The sequence below is a fragment of the Danio aesculapii genome, chromosome 4, assembly GCF_903798145.1.
Source record: "Danio aesculapii chromosome 4, fDanAes4.1, whole genome shotgun sequence".
NCBI classification, from domain to species: Eukaryota; Metazoa; Chordata; class Actinopteri; order Cypriniformes; family Danionidae; genus Danio; species Danio aesculapii.
This window is the reverse complement of record NC_079438.1, coordinates 19304809-19323213: the sequence shown is the minus strand read 5'-3', so window position 1 is coordinate 19323213 and position 18405 is coordinate 19304809. Positions and strand designations below refer to the sequence as shown.

General features: G+C 38.1%; 12 non-coding genes across 12 annotated transcripts; 2 read left to right on the top strand and 10 right to left on the bottom strand.

Annotated features, from left to right (window-relative positions):
• Positions 1-132: 132 nt before the first annotated feature.
• trnaf-gaa (transfer RNA phenylalanine (anticodon GAA)) lies at positions 133-205 on the bottom strand. The gene has a single exon. It is a non-coding gene; the product is annotated as a tRNA-Phe (tRNA).
• Positions 206-294: 89 nt separating this feature from the next.
• On the bottom strand, positions 295-368 carry trnai-aau (transfer RNA isoleucine (anticodon AAU)). Its single transcript has one exon. It is a non-coding gene; the product is annotated as a tRNA-Ile (tRNA).
• A 110-nt stretch (positions 369-478) lies between these two features.
• Positions 479-550, bottom strand: trnaq-cug (transfer RNA glutamine (anticodon CUG)). Its single transcript has one exon. It is a non-coding gene; the product is annotated as a tRNA-Gln (tRNA).
• A 1639-nt stretch (positions 551-2189) lies between these two features.
• Positions 2190-2262, bottom strand: trnaf-gaa (transfer RNA phenylalanine (anticodon GAA)). The gene has a single exon. It is a non-coding gene; the product is annotated as a tRNA-Phe (tRNA).
• An 88-nt stretch (positions 2263-2350) lies between these two features.
• trnai-aau (transfer RNA isoleucine (anticodon AAU)) lies at positions 2351-2424 on the bottom strand. The gene has a single exon. It is a non-coding gene; the product is annotated as a tRNA-Ile (tRNA).
• Positions 2425-2533: 109 nt separating this feature from the next.
• Positions 2534-2605, bottom strand: trnaq-cug (transfer RNA glutamine (anticodon CUG)). The gene has a single exon. It is a non-coding gene; the product is annotated as a tRNA-Gln (tRNA).
• Positions 2606-4242: 1637 nt separating this feature from the next.
• Positions 4243-4315, bottom strand: trnaf-gaa (transfer RNA phenylalanine (anticodon GAA)). The gene has a single exon. It is a non-coding gene; the product is annotated as a tRNA-Phe (tRNA).
• An 88-nt stretch (positions 4316-4403) lies between these two features.
• On the bottom strand, positions 4404-4477 carry trnai-aau (transfer RNA isoleucine (anticodon AAU)). The gene has a single exon. It is a non-coding gene; the product is annotated as a tRNA-Ile (tRNA).
• Positions 4478-4586: 109 nt separating this feature from the next.
• On the bottom strand, positions 4587-4658 carry trnaq-cug (transfer RNA glutamine (anticodon CUG)). The gene has a single exon. It is a non-coding gene; the product is annotated as a tRNA-Gln (tRNA).
• Positions 4659-6275: 1617 nt separating this feature from the next.
• Positions 6276-6348, bottom strand: trnaf-gaa (transfer RNA phenylalanine (anticodon GAA)). The gene has a single exon. It is a non-coding gene; the product is annotated as a tRNA-Phe (tRNA).
• Positions 6349-7321: 973 nt separating this feature from the next.
• On the top strand, positions 7322-7440 carry LOC130224015 (5S ribosomal RNA). Its single transcript, XR_008837117.1, has one exon. It is a non-coding gene; the product is annotated as a 5S ribosomal RNA (ribosomal RNA).
• Positions 7441-13601: 6161 nt separating this feature from the next.
• LOC130223927 (5S ribosomal RNA) lies at positions 13602-13720 on the top strand. The gene has a single exon (XR_008837035.1). It is a non-coding gene; the product is annotated as a 5S ribosomal RNA (ribosomal RNA).
• The last annotated feature ends 4685 nt before the right edge of the window (positions 13721-18405 follow it).

The window sequence follows — 18405 nt, the reverse complement described above, 5'->3', positions numbered from 1 at the left end:
TGTGACCACCTGGGAGAAAGATAGCGTTTTGGTCAAATGGAAGCAGGTGGACTTAAGGGTGAAGCGGCTAGGCTTTTTGGGTGACTTTCATTCAACTGACCCTGTGCCCAAAACAGAACAACAACATTGCTTTGCCGAAACCCGGGATCGAACCAGGGACCTTTAGATCTTCAGTCTAACGCTCTCCCAACTGAGCTATTTCGGCTGCCATGACACAGCTTTCCTTGCAGCAGGGATGTCTGTGAGACCAAGCTGAGCCCTTAAGTGCATCTGAGGCATAAGAGAGTAAAAATTTGGCCAGTACGAGTATCGAACCCGCGACCTTGGCGTTATTAGCACCACGCTCTAACCAACTGAGCTAACCGGCCGTTTTTTTTACCAGTGTGCTGGAAAACCCAGAGTTAGTGTCATTCTTTGGCCTTCAAGGGAACAGGATGCTATTTTAACTTTTTTTGTGCGGTGCTGGCAAAATAAAAAGAGGTCCCACCAAGATTTGAACTCGGATCACTGGATTCAGAGTCCAGAGTGCTAACCATTACACCATGGAACCTTAAGATGATATAGAGCTGCTGCCCGACATGAAGATGATGAATTAAAAAAATGGCCTTGCAGGAAAGTAGCAGAAGGTCCATCCAAGGCAAGGCCAATGTGCATTGATTTCTGAGTAACTCGTCATTCGGCATGCAGGGCTTCTCACACATTTACTGGAGCAGGACTAGGTAGGGCCTTCAAAAGAAAAGCATGCTATTCTAGGCAATTTGACGACTAAATGGCAGGCAGGGCAAAGAAGCCACCACAGAACAGATGTGATCTTATTTTTTCTTTTTTGACCACGTCTAAAATGTTCAATTTGGCTTGTGAAAAGGGGAATTAGCTCAAATGGTAGAGCGCCTCGCTTAGCATGTGAGAGGTAGCGGGATCGATGCCCGCATTCTCCACTTGTGTTTTCATGCCTTTCACAGTGGCTTTTATTGCAAAGCTGGTTGCACCTGGAGGGTTTAGAGCGAATTTCCTTACATCAGCTTTGCCGGTTCTGTGTAGTACTAATCATTGCAATCCTTCAGAAGCCCTATCAAGTCACAGTTTTCTTTTATTCAATGGCGCGTCCGCAGTGGGAAATCAAAGCACTAAATATATAGCAGAGTGCTGCCGATTAGCCCATAGGAATCATCACCAGAAGCGATGTGACCACCTGGGAGAAAGATAGCGTTTTGGTCAAATGGAAGCAGGTGGACTTGAGGGTGAAGCAGCTGGACTTGAGGGTCCTAGAAAACCCATAGTAACTGTTATTCTCTGGCCTTCAAGCGAATAGAATGCTATTTTAGCTTTTTTGTGCAGTGCTGGCAAAAAAAAAACAGGTCCCATCTAGATTTGAATTTAGATCGCTGGATGCAGAGTGCTATCCATAACATTATGGAACCTCAAGATGGTGTAGAGCTGCTGCCCGAGATGAAGATGATGAATTAAAAAACTGGCCTTGCAGGAAAGTAGCGGAAGGTCCATCCAAGGCAAGGCCAATGTGCATTGATTTCTGAGTAACTCGTCATTCGGCATGCAGGGCTCCTCACACATTTACTGGAGCATTACTAGGTAGGGCCTTCAAAAGAAAAGCACGCCATTCTAGGCAATTTGACGACTAAATGGCAGGCAGGGTAAAGAAGCCACCACAGAACAGATGTGATCTTATTTTTTCTTTTTCGACCACGTCTAAAATGTTCAATTTTGACTGTGAAAAGGGGAATTAGCTTAAATGGTAGAACGGTCGCTTAGCATGCATGAGAGAGGTAGCTGGATCGATGCCCGCATTATCCACTTCTGTTTTCATGCCTTTCACACTGGCTTTTATTGCAAAGCTGGTTGCACCTGGAGGGTTTAGAGCAAATTTCCTTACGTCAGCTTTGCCGGTTCTGTATAGTACTAATCATTGCAATCCTTCAGAAGCCCTATCAAGTCACAGTTTTCTTTTATTCGATGGCGCGTCCGCAGTGGGAAATCAAAGCACTAAATATATAGCAGAGTGCTGTCGATTAGGCCATAGGAATCATCACCAGAAGCGATGTGACCACCTGGGAGAAAGATAGCGTTTTGGTCAAATGGAAGCAGGTGGACTTAAGGGTGAAGCGGCTAGGCTTTTTGGGTGACTTTCATTCAACTGACCCTGTGCCCAAAACAGAACAACAACATTGCTTTGCCGAAACCCGGGACCGAACCAGGGACCTTTAGATCTTCAGTCTAACGCTCTCCCAACTGAGCTATTTCGGCTGCCATGACACAGCTTTCCTGCAGCAGGGATGTCTGTGAGACCAAGCTGAGCCCTTAAGTGCATCTGAGGCATAAGAGAGTAAAAATTTGGCCAGTACGGGTCTCGAACCCGCGACCTTGGCGTTATTAGCACCACACTCTAACCAACTGAGCTAACCGGCCGTTTTCTTACCAGTGTGCTGGAAAACCCACAGTTAGTGTCATTCTTTGGCCTTCAAGGGAACAGGATGCTATTTTAACTTTTTTTGTGCGCTGCTGGCAAAATAAAAACAGGTCCCACTGAGATTTGAACTCGGATCACTGGATTCAGAGTCCAGAGTGCTAACCATTACACCATGGAACCTTAAGATGATATAGAGCTGCTGCCCGACATGAAGATGATGAATTAAAAAAATGGCCTTGCAGGAAAGTAGCAGAAGGTCCATCCAAGGCAAGGCCAATGTGCATTGATTTCTGAGTAACTCGTCATTCGGCATGCAGGGCTTCTCACACATTTACTGGAGCAGGACTAGGTAGGGCCTTCAAAAGAAAAGCATGCTATTCTAGGCAATTTGACGACTAAATGGCAGGCAGGGCAAAGAAGCCACCACAGAACAGATGTGATCTTATTTTTTCTTTTTTGACCACGTCTAAAATGTTCAATTTGGCTTGTGAAAAGGGGAATTAGCTCAAATGGTAGAGCGCTCGCTTAGCATGTGAGAGGTAGCGGGATCGATGCCCGCATTCTCCACTTGTGTTTTCATGCCTTTCACAGTGGCTTTTATTGCAAAGCTGGTTGCACCTGGAGGGTTTAGAGCGAATTTCCTTACATCAGCTTTGCCGGTTCTGTGTAGTACTAATCATTGCAATCCTTCAGAAGCCCTATCAAGTCACAGTTTTCTTTTATTCAATGGCGCGTCCGCAGTGGGAAATCAAAGCACTAAATATATAGCAGAGTGCTGCCGATTAGCCCATAGGAATCATCACCAGAAGCGATGTGACCACCTGGGAGAAAGATAGCGTTTTGGTCAAATGGAAGCAGGTGGACTTGAGGGTGAAGCAGCTGGACTTGAGGGTCCTAGAAAACCCATAGTAACTGTTATTCTCTGGCCTTCAAGGGAATAGAATGCTATTTTAGCTTTTTTGTGCAGTGCTGGCAAAAAAAAACAGGTCCCATCTAGATTTGAATTTAGATCGCTGGATGCAGAGTGCTATCCATAACATTATGGAACCTCAAGATGGTGTAGAGCTGCTGCCCGAGATGAAGATGATGAATTAAAAAACTGGCCTTGCAGGAAAGTAGCGGAAGGTCCATCCAAGGCAAGGCCAATGTGCATTGATTTCTGAGTAACTCGTCATTCGGCATGCAGGGCTCCTCACACATTTACTGGAGCATTACTAGGTAGGGCCTTCAAAAGAAAAGCACGCCATTCTAGGCAATTTGACGACTAAATGGCAGGCAGGGTAAAGAAGCCACCACAGAACAGATGTGATCTTATTTTTTCTTTTTCGACCACGTCTAAAATGTTCAATTTTGACTGTGAAAAGGGGAATTAGCTTAAATGGTAGAACGGTCGCTTAGCATGCATGAGAGAGGTAGCTGGATCGATGCCCGCATTATCCACTTCTGTTTTCATGCCTTTCACACTGGCTTTTATTGCAAAGCTGGTTGCACCTGGAGGGTTTAGAGCAAATTTCCTTACGTCAGCTTTGCCGGTTCTGTATAGTACTAATCATTGCAATCCTTCAGAAGCCCTATCAAGTCACAGTTTTCTTTTATTCAATGGCGCGTCCGCAGTGGGAAATCAAAGCACTAAATATATAGCAGAGTGCTGTCGATTAGGCCATAGGAATCATCACCAGAAGCGATGTGACCACCTGGGAGAAAGATAGCGTTTTGGTCAAATGGAAGCAGGTGGACTTAAGGGTGAAGCGGCTAGGCTTTTTGGGTGACTTTCATTCAACTGACCCTGTGCCCAAAACAGAACAACAACATTGCTTTGCCGAAACCCGGGACCGAACCAGGGACCTTTAGATCTTCAGTCTAACGCTCTCCCAACTGAGCTATTTCGGCTGCCATGACACAGCTTTCCTGCAGCAGGGATGTCTGTGAGACCAAGCTGAGCCCTTAAGTGCATCTGAGGCATAAGAGTGTAAAAATTTGGCCAGTACGGGTCTCGAACCCGCGACCTTGGCGTTATTAGCACCACACTCTAACCAACTGAGCTAACCGGCCGTTTTCTTACCAGTGTGCTGGAAAACCCACAGTTAGTGTCATTCTTTGGCCTTCAAGGGAACAGGATGCTATTTTAACTTTTTTTGTGCGCTGCTGGCAAAATAAAAACAGGTCCCACTGAGATTTGAACTCGGATCACTGGATTCAGAGACCAGAGTGCTAACCATTACACCATGGAACCTTAAGATGATATAGAGCTGCTGCACGACATGAAGATGATGAATTAAAAAAATGGCCTTGCAGGAAAGTAGCAGAAGGTCCATCCAAGGCAAGGCCAATGTGCATTGATTTCTGAGTAACTCGTCATTCGGCATGCAGGGCTCCTCACACATTTACTGGAGCAGGACTAGGTAGAGCCTTCAAAAGAAAAGCACGCTATTCTAGGCAATATGACGACTAAATGGCAGGCAGGGCAAAGAAGCCACCACAGAACAGATGTGATCTTATTTTTTCTTTTTTGACCACGTCTAAAATGTTCAATTTGGCTTGTGAAAAGGGGAATTAGCTCAAATGGTAGAGCGCTCGCTTTGCATGTGAGAGGTAGCGGGATCGATGCCTGCATTCTCCACTTGTGTTTTCATGCCTTTCACACTGGCTTTTATTGCAAAGCTGGTTGCACCTGGAGGGTTTAGAGCGAATTTCCTTACGTCAGCTTTGCCGGTTCTGTGCAGTACTAATCATTGCAATCCTTCAGAAGCCCTATCAAGTCACAGTTTTCTTTTATTCAATGGCGCGTCCGCAGTGGGAAATCAAAGCACTAAATATATAGCAGAGTGCTGTCGATTAGCCCATAGGAATCATCACCAGAAGCGATGTGACCACCTGGGAGAAAGATAGCGTTTTGGTCAAATGGAAGTAGGTGGACTTGAGGGTCCTTGAAAACCCATAGTAACTGTTATTCTCTGGCCTTCAAGGGAATAGAATGCTATTTTAGCTTTTTTGTGCAGTGCTGGCAAAAAAAAAACAGGTCCCATCTAGATTTGAATTTAGATCGCTGGATGCAGAGTGCTATCCATTACATTATGGAACCTCAAGATGGTGTAGAGCTGCTGCCCGAGATGAAGATGATGAATTAAAAAACTGGCCTTGCAGGAAAGTAGCGGAAGGTCCATCCAAGGCAAGGCCAATGTGCATTGATTTCTGAGTAACTCGTCATTCGGCATGCAGGGCTCCTCACACATTTACTGGAGCATTACTAGGTAGGGCCTTCAAAAGAAAAGCACGCCATTCTAGGCAATTTGACGACTAAATGGCAGGCAGGGTAAAGAAGCCACCACAGAACAGATGTGATCTTATTTTTTCTTTTTCGACCACGTCTAAAATGTTCAATTTTGACTGTGAAAAGGGGAATTAGCTTAAATGGTAGAACGGTCGCTTAGCCTGCATGAGAGAGGTAGCTGGATCGAGGCCCGCATTATCCACTTCTGTTTTCATGCCTTTCACACTGGCTTTTATTGCAAAGCTGGTTGCACCTGGAGGGTTTAGAGCGAATTTCCTTACGTCAGCTTTGCCGGTTCTGTGCAGTACTAATCATTGCAATCCTTCAGAAGCCCTATCAAGTCACAGTTTTCTTTTATTCAATGGCGCGTCCGCAGTGGGAAATCAAAGCACTAAATATATAGCAGAGTGCTGTCGATTAGGCCATAGGAATCATCACCAGAAGCGATGTGACCACCTGGGAGAAAGATAGCGTTTTGGTCAAATGGAAGCAGGTGGACTTAAGGGTGAAGCGGCCAGGCTTTTTGGGTGACTTTCATTCAACTGACCCTGTGCACAAAACAGAACAACAACATTGCTTTGCCGAAACCCGGGATCGAACCAGGGAGCTTTAGATCTTCAGTCTAACGCTCTCCCAACTGAGCTGTTTCGGCTGCCATGACACAGCTTTCCTGCAGCAGGGATGTCTGTGAGACCAAGCTGAGCCCTTAAGTGCATCTGAGGCATAAGAGAGTAAAAATTTGGCCAGTACGGGTATCGAACCCGCGACCTTGGCGTTATTAGCACCACGTTCTAACTGAGCTAACCGGCCGTTTTCTTACCGGTGTGCTGGAAAACCCAGAGTTAGTGTCATTCTTCGGCCTTCAAGGGAACAGGAAGCTATTTTAACTTTTTTTGTGCGGTGCTGGCAAAATAAAAACAGGTCCCAATGAGATTTGAACTCGGATCACTGGATTCAGAGTCCAGAGTGCTAAAAGATGATATAGAGCTGCTGCCCGAGATGAAGAGGATGGATTAAAAAACTGGTCTTGCAGGAAAGTAGCAGAAGGTCCATCCAAGGCGGAGCCAATGTGCATTGATTTCTGAGTAACTCGTCATTCGGCATGCAGGGCTCCTCACACATTTACTGGAGCATTACTAGGTAGGACCTTCAAAAGAAAAGCACGCTATTCTAGGCAATTTGACGACTAATGGTGTTACCTGGATGTGGGACACATACAAATGAATGTATTTTATATAATTATTTTTTTATTTTATTTTTGATGTTTGATAAGTCACTCAATGTATTGTTTTATTGTATTTGAAAATTATTTTTAATAAAAAAAAGAAAAAAAAAAAGCAATGCCTGATCTCATCTGAACTCGGAAGCAAAGCAGGGTTGGGCCTGGTTAGTACTTGGATGGGAGACCGCCTGGGAATACCAGGTGCTGTAAGCTTTTTGAATTCCTTAATTTGGCAAAAAAAAAATAAAAAATTAATTAATTAATAAAAAAAAAAAAAAAGAGGTAAACTATTGAGGGGCCAAGGGCATTGTTTCTGTCGGTGCTGTGTCAAGGCAAGCTGAGCGGCACTCGGCTCCTGGTGCTGCGCCTATTTTTAAATAGCCAACTCTTGACGGCTGCTCTCGTTTACGGCCATACCACCCTGGCAATGCATGATCTCCTCTGAACTCGGAAGCAAAGCAGGGTTGGGCCTGGTTAGTACTTGGATGGGAGACCACCTGGGAATACCAGGTGCTGTAAGCTTTTTGAATTCCTTCATTTGGCAAAAAAAAATTTATTAATTAATCAATTAAAAAAAAAAAGAGGTAAACTATTGAGGGGCCAAGGGCATTGTTTCTGTCGGTGCTGTGTCAAGGCAAGCTGAGCGGCACTCGGCTCCTGGTGCTGCGCCTGTTTTTAAATAGCCAACTCTTGACGGCTACTCTCGCTTACGGCCATACCACCCTGAGCACGCCCCCTTGAGTTTGACTAAGTCACTGCTTTCAAGGAAGTGTAAGGTGGCAGTAGGGAGAAAAAGGCTCTCCCATTTTGATTTTCTTTATTGTTTTTTACTTGATTTTGCTTGAAATAAGTTATATAAATTTTGTTTAGTTTTAGTTAAACCCCAGACAGTGTTATCTGTTTGGGGTTAAAACCTTTTGAAAGGATGGACACTTTGGTAAAGGAACAAGAACTGAATATGGACTACGGCAGCACGGACAAAGCTACTCCTGAAGATAGCAATTCAGGAGATTCAAACAAGGACATCGACAATAATGACACATGGGCAACTGTTGTGGCAAGACGGAGGAAAAATAGATCAGACACAAGTAGAGGAGGAAGTGGAGAAATACAACAAACAAAAGGTAAAGCAATTGCTGATCGTTTGGAAAACACCCAACAAACAAGTCAAAGAAATGAGATGATAAACAAACTGAAAAGTCAAGCAAGATTTCAGAGACAATATAAAAAAGAAACAACTTTGACAATGACTGTGAAAGATCCTGACAATATCACAGTAGTTATGATTATAAAGGCTGTGGAAGGAAAGACTGGAGTTGGAAAATTGTTTGGACTGAGGAAAAAATCTAATTTTGACTATGAACTCACAATGGAAAATGAAACAGACTGTGAACTACACTGTTCCTTGAACTACACTGTTCCTATTTACTGTGACCTTTTATGTGAAGCTGCTTTGACACAATCTACATTGTATAAGCGCTATACAAATAAAGGTGAATTGAATTGAATTGATCATTTAATGGATGGACTCATGATTAACCAACAATTCTGTGAAATATCAAAACTCTGCGCAACTGAGAGAATGGTTTCTTTTTTAAATTTACCCAATTATATTCAAGATAGTGAAATCATCCAAAAGCTTGTGGACTGGGGAGTTTCTCCAATTCTCCCACTAAGAAGAAGGTATCATCCAGGAACAACTGTGGCTGATAGAACAAGGTTCATCAGGGTGAAATTTCCGAAAGAAGTCACAACTCTTCCTTACAACGTCAACTTTGATACAGAGGAAGGACCAAAATATTTTAGAGTGATACATGATCAGCAGATAAAAACATGCAGATTATGTGGAAGCACTGAACATGAAAAAAAAGACTGCCCACAATTTGTGTGTAGAGAATGTCTGGAGCAGGGGCATTTTGCGCGGGACTGTAAAGCCCCACGGTGCCAAGGCTGCAAAAAGACAACATTGTGGTGCAGATGTGAATCAGATGTGGAAGAGACTGGAGTTATGGAACTGCATAAACCAACGGAGAAATCAAGCGATGAAGAAAGAGAGGATGAAGCACAGGAATTAACACCGGATGGTTTGAATGAACAAGAAGAGGAGCAGGCAATGAGTGAAGAGGATGAAGGAGATACAGTAGAGACTGAGGCACAACATCTAATGAAAGACGATGGACAGGACATGGAAAAAGAACAAGGAGCAGCAGGTGAAAATACAGAAAGCAGAATTGATGAAGAGGTAAGCGATGATGATAATGATGAAATAAATATTGGGACTAAAGACAGAACAATAGACAGCATAAACAGAAGACGCAGAAAAACTGTACAAATAAATATTCAGCAAGTGCTTAAGAAACAGAAATTACCAAAAGAAGCAAAAGCAAAACTAAAAACTGACAGAACTGATCTAAGATTTTAGATAAAGAAGACTACAGATGATTGATGGTTTGTTTAATTTGGATTTTCTTTTGTTTGGATGGCTTGTTTTCTTTTATATTTCTAATGAACAACTTATGTTTGGTTTCAATTAATGTAAGAGGGCTGTCATCTAAAGTGAAGTTTGAAAATGTAATTGCTTTAACAGAAAAATGTGATATAATATGTATACAAGAGACTGGATGGAATGAAACGGTTATTAATGAACTTAAAAAATGTTGGGACGGGGAAATATTGTATAATAATGACCCAAATAAGAAAAAAGGCATGGCAATATTAATTAGAAGAGGAATAGGATGCTCATTTGATGTTTTATTTAAAGATAACTATGGAAGGATCTTAACTATTAAAATAATAAATAAGGGTGAAGAAATAACAATATGTAACATCCATGCTCCAAATCAAGACTTGGAAAGAGTGACTTTTTTTAAGGACCTAAGTGTTTTAATGAGTGGATGGAATAATGTTATTGTCTTAGGAGATTTTAATACTGCTTTAGAAAGGATAGATGTAGATGATTATATGGTTTATAGAGCAGATGTTGGAAGAAAAGAACTGAAATACATGATTGAAAAACATAAATATGTAGATGTATGGAGAGAGAGAAATAGAGTCAAAAGAGAATACTCAAGAAGGCAGTGGGTGAATACAGTTTTAAAACAAAGTAGATTAGACTATGTTTTATGTACAAGAAGATTAGAATCTTTTATTTCAAAGATTTTTTACAAGATTTTTAGCTGTAGTGACCATGATTTTTTGAATGTAATGATGGATTTCAGTGGAGTTGAAAGAGGACCAGGTGTATGGGTGTTTAATACAGAGCTCTTAAAGAATGATTTTTATAAAACTGAAATGGAAAATATTATTATTAATAGTGTAAATGATGAGTTATATGATGAAGAAATAAGTGTGTGGTGGGACAATGTCAAATTAGAGGCCAAAAGATTTTCAATAGAATGTTCAAAGAAAATGCAGAAAGCTAATCGAGCTAAAGAAAGACAATTAAACAAAGAATGGGAGAATGAAATGGAAAAGATAACAGAAGGAAATATGGATATTAGGAGAATAGTGATATTAGAAGAGAAACTGAAAAAAGCAGAAGAGGAAAAATGTATGGGAGCGAGAATAAGAAGTAAGATGAAAAATACAGTGGAAGGAGAAAGAAGTACAAAGTTCTTTTATGATTTAGAAAAAACACGACAAAAAGCCGATTTGATAAAGAACGTCTCAATAAAAGGGGAAAATGTCAAAGATAAAGAAAATATTTTAAGAACAGTTAAAGATTTCTATGGAATTTTGTTTAAGGGAAAAAGAGTTCATGAAGAAGATAAGGATTTTTTATTGAATCAAATAAAGGTTAAAGTAGGTGAAGAGGATAAAGAACGGTGTGATAGTGATATAACTGAAGATGAGATAAATGAAGCTATAACACAATTAAGCAATGGGAAAAGCCCTGGTTTAGATGGTTTATCATCCGAGTTTTATAAGACTTTTAAAGATGTTTTAATTCCAATCTTAAAAGATCTTTTTACTGCTATTTTTAAAAAAGGAGAGTTGAGTGCGAGTATGAAGAAAGGAATGATTAAAATAATTTATAAAAATAAAGGTGATAAAGATGATTTGCAAAATTATAGACCTTTAAGTATGCTTAATACAGATTATAAAATATTAGCAAAGATTTTAGCAAACAGACTTAAAAAGGTAGTTCCCACTCTTATCACAACTAACCAAGCTTATGGTGTAATAGGCAGAGATATAGCAGACACAATAACAAGTATAAGAGATTTAATCTGGTACATAAAAGAAAAAAAAGATGAAGGATTTTTATTCAGCATAGACCTAGAGAAAGCTTTTGATAGAGTTGAGCACAGCTATTTATTTGACTTAATCCAGAAATTTGGCTTTGGTGAGAATTTCATTAAGTGGATCAAATGTTTTTATACAGATATTTTTAGTTGTTTTAAAATAAATGGATTTTTAACAGACTACATTGAGATTTCCAGATCTATAAGACAAGGATGTCCTTTATCAGTGTTATTATACACACTAGTTGCTGAACCATTAGGCTTAGCTATAAATGGAGAAAAGGAAATTAAAGGGTTTATGATAGAAACCAATAGAACAGAACAGAAGATTTTTCAGTATGCTGATGATACCACTCTATTTTTAAAAGATTTGAAAAGTGTTGGGAAAGCTATGGAAATATTTGATAAATATTGTCGAGGATCGGGAGCAAAAGTAAATAAAGAAAAAACGGAATACATTAAAATGGGAAAAGCAGAAGCTCCACAAGGAAATTGGGAATTTAAAGAACAAAACAATTACATAAAGATCTTAGGTATTACGCTGGGATATGATGAAATGAAAACTAGAGAAATAATTTGGGATGAACTCCTAAATAAAATGGAAAAAAGATTATGTTTTTGGAAGCAGAGAGTATTGTTTTTAAAAGGGAAAGTACTGGTATTAAATTCTCTTTTTCTATCTAAGATGTGGTATGTTTTAAGTGTTGTTAGTCTACCTTCGTGGGTGTATAAGAGAATAAAAACTATGATTTTAAAGTTTTTATGGGATGATAAACCATCTAAAATAGCATATAACACTATCATTGGAAAGGTGGATGAGGGAGGATTAGGACTTATAGATCCATGGATAAGAATGAAAAGTATGAGAATTTAAACATTAAAGAAGTTTTTAAATGAAGACAATATTCCGTGGAAAAGCATCATGAGTTATTTTATTAATAAATGTGGACAAATAGGAGATGATTTTTTATGGATGGCATTTAAAGACCGCATGATAGAGAATATTCCTGAGTTTTATAAAGAGTTGTTGAGAACATGGAAATGTTTTTATGATAACATACACACTGAGATTGAAGGGAGAAAACTTTATTTACAGCAACCCCTGTTTTTAAATCAGAACAATAAAAGCAAAAAACTAATGTTTTATGAGAACTGGTATGCAGTTGGTTTTAGACAAGTAAAAGACATTTTATATGAAATAAAACCTGGGTTTTTACCTACTCAAGCAATAATAGATACACTGGAGGAAATAGAAGATGTAGATGATAAAGAAAAAATTGAAGATCAATACAAGAAGTTAAGATTAGCATTACCAGATCACTGGATCAAAACTATTGAAGAGAATGAAAAAGAAACTGAAAATAGAAAAATCAAAGTGTTTTTAAAAGTGGATGAAGATAAGATTAGAATCAATGATTGTCCTAGCAAGATGTTTTATACATGTTTGTGTAATGCTGTGTTTAAAAAACCTAAATCAATAGAATTTTGGGAAAAGATATTTGAAAACTTCGATGCTTCAAATATATGGAAAAATGTCAGATTAAATTTTAAAAGTCCAGCATTAGAAAACTTTGATTTTATGTTAAGACACAACTGCATAATGACAGAGATCTTCTTTAAAAAGATTGGGGTATCACAAGATGAACTGTGTAAGGTGTGTTTGGAAAAAAGAGAAGGTGTGTTACACCTATTTTTAAAATGTGAAAAGTTAAGTGATTTTATGAAGATGTTGAAAACAATTGTATGTACTTTTTTGTATGATGAAAACATTGTTTTAGAAGAATGGGACACACTGTTTTTATTTGGTTTTAATGGAAAAACAAAAATGTGTTTGCTCTTAATTATATGTTGACTCTTGCAAGATTTACAATATGGAAAAGAAGAAATATTATGAAACAAAAGAAAAAAGAAATTCCATTGGTTTTGTTGTACAAACAGATTGTGACTGAGGAAATAATGGTTATATATAACTATTGCAAAATGTATGAAAAGATGGACATTTTTGAAAAATGTATTACAAAAAATAATCCATATGTTGAACAAACTTGGACTGGTTTTAAGGTTTTCTTACCAGGAGATTTTTAAATATTGTATATTTTAAATATTTGTATGTATAAATGTCATGATTTTTGATGATGTGTTTAATAAAAAAAAAAAAAAAAATCTCATCTGAACTCGGAAGCAAAGCAGGGTTGGGCCTGGTTAGTACTTGGATGGGAGACCGCCTGGGAATACCAGGTGCTGTAAGCTTTTTGAATTCCTTCATTTGCCAAAAAAAAATAATGAATACATTAATTTGAAAAAAAAAAAAAATACAGGGAAACAATTGAGGTGACAAGGGCATTGTTTCTGTGGCTGCTGTGTCCAGGCAAGCTGAGTTGCTCTCGGCTCCTGGTACTGCACCTGTTTTTAAATAGCCAACTCTTGACGACTCCTCTCGCTTACGGCCATACCACCCTGGCAATGCCTGATCTCATCTGAACTCGGAAGCTAAGCAGGGTTGGGCCTGGTTAGTACTTGGATGGGAGACAGCCTGGGAATACCAGGTGCTGTAAGCTTTTGATCGCTTACGGCCATACCACCCTGGGAACACTAGAGGACACTAGTGAGCAATACAGGAAGTGATCGGCTGCAGTTTGGAGAGAAAGGCTCTCCTCCATTTTAGATTTTTTGTTTTGTGTTTGTTTTTGTGGACTGAGTTAGAGTTTGATTTTGTGTTTTTGTTTTTTAAACCACCTGACAGCAGCATCCCGCTGACTGGAGGGTGGTTTGTTGTTTTGTTTTTTTTTGCACTTTCCTGGGCATAAAATGGACGGATTTTTGGCAAACGAAACTGGACTGGATGCGGAGACTCTCATGGCAAACGAAACTGGACTGGACGGAGGAACAAGAATGGTTAACGACAATGGACTGGACAACAAACAACGAGCTGGACAAAGGAAAAACCAACTTGGTGGAAGAAAGTATTCAAAAGAAGCAACAGTAATAGTGAACACAGAAGAAGTCAATGAGGTAAGAGCTGTGGACATCATTAAAGCAGTGACAGAGAAGTGTGGTCAAGGGAAAATTCTGGCTTTGAGACCAAGGCAAGGAAAGGAGTTTGAACTTACTATGGAGAAGGAGGAAACATGTGAGGAGTTGCTTGATGGACTGTTGATTAAGGGAGTGAACTGTGAAATCAAAAAGCTGCAAAACAGGGATTATGTTGTTTCTTTCATGCACCTGCCCGTCTATCTTGATGATAAAGAAATTTTAGAAAAATTAGAAGGATGGGGAGTTTATCCCATATCAAAAATAAAAAGAAGGGTTTACATTGGCACTGACATTGAGGACGGAACAAGGTTCCTAAAAGTGAGATTCCCTAAGGAGGTGGCATCATTGCCATACAGCACAAAGCTGGAAACAGCAGAAGGGCCGCAGTACTTCAGGGTAATGCACAGCCATCAAGTGAAAACCTGTAGGCTGTGCATGAGCCCTGAACACTTGCTAATGGATTGCCCAGATTTTAAGTGCTACAAATGTGAAGAAAAGGGACACTTTGCAAGAAATTGTAATACTGTCAAATGCCCAGAATGTAAAAATTTTTTAAACAAGTGTGAATGTTGGATGGAAGGAGAGGAAGGAGGGGGAGCAGAACAAGTAGACGGACAGGTGCATGAAAGAAACAAGAAAGGAGAAGAGTCAACAACAAAGGTAATGGAGGAGGAAACAAACATTATAAGGGATGATGAAGAAGAAAAACAGACATCAGAACAAGAACAGTGGACACAAATGGAAATAACTGACAGTTTTAAAAACTTTTTAAATATGGTGGATAACAATGAACAAAGTAAGACTGATCAAGCTGAAGGAATGGAAAGTGATGAAGAACAAAGGACAGATTATGTAGAGAAGAACAAAGTGGAAAGAGGACTAATAAGAAGAAGAACAATAAAGGTAAAACCAAATGTGGACAGTGCAAGAAAAAAGATGATGACAAAGGTGCGAGTAAAAAACGTTAATAGGTATGAAGTATTAAGAGGGCTGGAAGAAGATGATGAGAAATAATGTTTTTTAACCATTTTATCTATTTTAATATGATTTTAATGTGTGTTTCTTTTTATGGAAGGGGCTGTTGGTTGAGTGAAAAAAGGTGGGTATGCAGAGGTAGAGGAGGAGACTAAAAATAATGGTTGGTTTTAATATTTTAATATCTTTTACCATGTTTTTTAACATTTTATCGTGGAATGCAAGAGGTTTATTGAATGTGGAGAAATTTGAAAAAATGTTGGTGTTATGTAAAGAAGCTGATGTGATTGTTTTGCAAGAAACAAATTGGAAAAATGAAAGTGTTAAAATGGTTCAAAGCAAATGGGATGGTCAAATATATTTTAACAATGGAGAGGATAAACTGGGTTGTGGAGTAGCGATTTTAATAAAAAGAGGTACATATGAAAAAGAAAAAGTCATATTTGAGGATGGAGTTGGGAAAAGCATGGCGATGAAATTAGAAAAAGGAGAAGATCATTTCATCATTTATAATATTCATGCACCCAATGAAGAAAGTGAAAAAGTGAACTTCTTTAAAAACGTTAATATAAATGTAAAAAAATGGCAGAATGTTATTGTAATTGGAGATTTTAATACTGTTTTTACAGAATTAGATCTGGGGAGTAAGATGGTATATAGAAAAGACAAGGGGAGGGAGGAGCTACTGAAAATGATGACAGAATGCAATTTAATAGATGTGTGGAGAGAGAAAAACAAGACAAAGAGGGAATTTTCAAGAATGCAACTGGTTTTACATGAGCTGAAGTTAAGTAGGATTGATTATATGTTATGTAATGTAGAAATGAAGGATTTTATCAAAAGTTTATTTTATAAAAAAGTCAGTTTTAGTGATCATTCGTTTTTTTGTGTGAAATTAGATTGTGCAAAAGTTGAAAGGGGATTAGGTGTATGGATTTTGAACGCAACAATTTTAAAACATGAGACATACAAAGAAAAAATTACACAAATTATTGCAAACAGTAAATTGGACAGAATGTATAGAGAAGATAAAAGAATATGGTGGGACAATATGAAGTTAGACATGAAAAAATGTTCAATAAAATATTGTAAAATTGTAAAAAGAGTTAAAAATAATAAAGAAATGAAAATAAGAAAGGAATTAGAAGACGAAATAAAAAGACTGCAAATAGATCAAAATGAAGATATTGGGAAAATAATAGATTTACAAGAACAACTGAAAGAGATGGAAAATGAAAAATGCAGAGGGGCTATAATTAGAAGCAAAGCAAAGTACACTGTTGAAGGAGATCGAAGTACAAAATTCTTCTTTAACTTAGAAAAGAATAGACAGAAAGCAGACTTAATGAAAGAGGTGTTGGATAAAAATGGAGAATTGAAACAAGGAACTGAGGAAATTTTAATAACTGTTAAAAATTTCTATGAAGATATGTTTAAGAGTCAAGGAACTACAAGGGACGATCAACTGTTTCTCTTAAATCAAATAAAACTAAAAGTTTCAGATGAAGATAAAGTTATTTGTGATGCAGGGATAACTGAAGTAGAAATTGATGAAGCAATAAGACAGTTAACTACGGAGAGAAGTCCAGGCATAGATGGGTTAACCAATGAGTTTTATAAGAATTTTAGAGAAATGATAGTACCTGTTTTAAAAGAAGTATATGATGAGGTTTTTAAAAAAGAAGAATTAAGTGAAAGAATGAAGATAGGAATGATTAAAATGATATACAAAAGAAGAGGAAGTCCTTTAGATCTGAAGAATTATAGGCCCTTAACAATGTTAAATACAGATTTTAAAATTTTAGCAAAGGTTTTAGCAAACAGATTAAGGAAAGTTTTACCTAAAATTATTAGCACCACACAGGCATATGGAGTCAAGGGGAAGGACATATTAGACACAGTTCAAAATATAAGAGATACATTATTGTATATGAAGGAGAAAAATATGAATGGATATTTAATTAGTTTGGATTTAGAGAAAGCATTTGATAGAGTGGAACATGACTATTTGTTTGAAGTGATTAAAACATTTGGATTTGGGGAGAATTTTAGGAAATGGATCAACATTTTTTATTATATTAACAGATTTATTATTTATTATTTTTAACGGAATGTTTTCAACCAACAAGGTCTATAAGACAAGGATGTCCACTATCTGCACTGCTGTACACATTAGTAGCTGAACCATTGGGACTAGCAATAAAAGCAGTCAATGGAATAAAAGGAATACAAATAGAAGAAAGAACTGAACATGAGCCAGTTTACCAGTATGCAGATGACACTACCTTGTTGGTTGAAGACATCCAAAGTGTAACAAAGGCAATGGGGATTTTAAATAGGTATTGTAAGGGGACGGGAGCTAAGATTAATGTTGAAAAGAGTGTGTGTATGAGGATTGGAAGGGCAGATGTTTTACCTCAGCACATACATTTTAAGGAAGAGTATGAACATATCAAGATTTTAGGCATTTGGGTTGGTTTGGATTTTAATAAAGCGGATCATTTTAATTGGGAGGGAGTTTTAAAAGGGGTTGAAATTAGATTGAGGTATTGGAAATTGAGAAACCTGACATTGAAGGGAAAGGTTTTATTGATTAATTCTCTAATGCTCTCAAAAATGTGGTATGTGCTGAGTGTTACCCCATTGCCTTGTGAATACTATAAAAGAATTAAAAAATGTGTTTTAGATTTCTTATGGGGAAAAGGAAGAGCAAAAATATCATATGACACGTTGATTGGAGGGAAAGAAGTTGGGGGACTTGGGCTTTTAGACCCACTTTTAAGGATGAAAACATTAAGGGTGAAATTGGTAAAATGTTTTATAGATGTTAAGAGTAAAGAAGTGTGGAAAAATGTCATGGATTACTTTTTAAAGAAATGTGGTGGAGTAAATAAGGGATGTAGTGTATTATGTATGAAAACAAAAAAAGAAATGTGGACAGGTATACCAACATTTTATGAAGAGGTTTTAGAAGCTTGGGGAAACTTTTTAGAAAATATGATTATTGTACCTAAAGGAAGACACCAACTGTTAGAACAACCTTTGTTTTTAAACCTGAACATCACGAAAGATGAAAATGTAATATATTATAAAAAATGGTGGCAAGCTGGAATTAGGCAAGTAAAGGATCTGCTCTATGAGGTGATAAATGGCTATCTTCCATTACAAGCAATAGAAGACATGTTATCTGAAAATGAAGTGAATGTAGGGAAAGGAACACTTGTAAAACAGTTTG